General features: G+C 35.7%; 1 pseudogene; it reads right to left on the reverse strand.

Moving 5' to 3' along the window:
* Positions 1-522: 522 nt before the first annotated feature.
* LOC120114724 lies at positions 523-1,274 on the reverse strand (annotated as a pseudogene).
* Between the last annotated feature and the right edge of the window lie 1,025 nt (positions 1,275-2,299).

The raw sequence follows: 2,299 nt of genomic DNA on the forward strand, positions 1-2,299 counted from the left end.
TCATATGACATATGCATAAAAAATAAAAAATAAAGGGTCCAATGCCTGATGTCAGCCATCAAGGAATCAATGCATATAAATAATGTATAACAAATTAGTTTATAGATGTAATGGATTTATGGCTAGAATTTTGACTAAAATCATGCTCAAACATCAAATAATATGTTCACTATATGCACTACAACCAAATACCACACCAACCGTGTTCACGCATTTTTATCTTCTACATAACAATTCCAAGCATTCTGCTTACATGGGAGGGGAGAGCAATTGATTTTACCTATCATAAATACAGTTGTGGAGTCGTGAAGTGACGGATTCAGTCAAACGCTACTTTTAAACTTAAACTTGTAATCGAAAGGAAAATATTTCAATCTGAAAATGTATTTTTTGAATATTCCGGTGAATAAATAACTAAAATAAGCTTAACTACTAAAAGTTCAATTCAGTAACGGATAATCCTGTAAAATATTACATGGCACTGCAAATCAACAATCTTCACCTGCTGCCACTTCGATATATCTAAGCAGTTTTCGGCTTCACGACTTTCTTCCTTAGTTGCCTCTTTGTGATCAAGCTCTTCATCCCCCATAAGAACAATAATGTACCGCATTGCGCAACAAACTACCATTAATGAAAGAATCAATGAAGTTTGCACGTTGTATTTCGTAATGCATAGGGAAACACTTCGGATATGGACATGCAAATACCTGCAGAAAATCACCAAGCACAGAAGCGTACTGGGGCTCTTCAGGTCCATAGTTGTAGAAGTCATAGAGAAAAGGAGTGCTAACCAGCAAATACATAAACTACGACAAATGAAAGAACAATTAAACGAGACACGAAAGTAAAATCAAATGTAACTTCTCGGTGGAATTAACATATAACTACATACTTCAAACGGAACCAAAAGAATCACTCTTAAGAAACAAAAATCTCACTAGGAGGAAGATTCCAAAGCCATGGCCAAATACAAATAGAATAGCACAGAGTCCTTTTAAAGCAATAGCGGCCGAAACTAATTGTTTAACCTGCATTTAAGAAAGGTCTCCACAATATGAAAATCATATATCATATTAACATTTAACACGAACTTAATATTCCACAAAAGAAAGAAATTCATCACATATGATTAAGAGATAAAAGGAATATCTTACTTCGATATCTGGCAAACCCACATGGAGCTACGAAGATATGTGTTTCTTAGCCAGATCAAGCTTTGGTATCAATTCCTTTGTTGCATGCCCGCCGTCGATCCCAAATTCATTGAACATGCCAACATATCAACCGTCACCGTAACTACGAGACCCCTAGTTGAGCTCGTATGACTGTCTATTTACACTTATCTCTATATGTGCAATAACTCACAACTATATAGCAATAGTGGAGTAAAACTAGCTACACGGCCAATTTCCGGAACTATACCATCCAAACCACAACAGTGACGATGAAATTCGGGTAAAATATTCAGGCATTCAAGGCATTGAGTCAACTAACATATTAGACAACAACAAGAATCCGTCGCTTCACGTCTACCACAACAAAATCATAACCCATGTTTGAGTAGCATAATCATAAATGAATTTGAAAGCAAACCAACACCTGCAGTTAACCAAATTGTTTCTCAAATAGAGGCTCAAAGGCCCGTTATGCCTGTGAACATACTCCTTGCATACATTTGTACAAGTGAACTGTCCCTGAACCTTCAGGGTCTTTCTCGATTCGCTTCAGTTTTGACTCGATATCTATGCAAGTACCATCCCCAAATTAGCACTATTTACAAACAACTAAAATTTTATGAACTTATATGGCCAAGAGTATGCCAAGAAATTTGTTTTAGCCCATAAGAAAATTGCACTTCCATAGTTAAAGTAATACCAGAATCAAGTGAAGCGAGGTGCTTTACCATCAATTGTTGTTTTGCATGAAACAAAGTAGTCAAAATTGTCTTTAACCAATTGTTTCCTCTGCTGAGTCCGCCCTTAGAGATATGTTTTTAGTGCAAAAGCTCTAGCCTCCAAGTCTGCAGCAGGTGTATCTTGGTGTATCCGAGATAGAAACAATTTTGCATCAAAATTTTCAGAGAAATACATCAACTTCTCTGCAAAGTTTCACCAAACAAATTACATAATTCACTAGCATTTCATTTACTGAAAAATTACGGGCATTTAGGTATTAAATTAAAATATTCAAGGGAGAAAAACATCTCATTGAGGAATTCAGACAAGTGATACCCATCTAAAATACCTATATATTTTAGATTGCAGATACACAGTTTGTGAGAGTGATGATGTTATTA

The sequence above is a fragment of the Hibiscus syriacus genome, unplaced genomic scaffold (genome assembly GCF_006381635.1).
Source record: "Hibiscus syriacus cultivar Baekdansim isolate YM2019G1 unplaced genomic scaffold, ASM638163v2 tig00110239_pilon, whole genome shotgun sequence".
Lineage (NCBI taxonomy): Eukaryota > Viridiplantae > Streptophyta > Magnoliopsida > Malvales > Malvaceae > Hibiscus > Hibiscus syriacus.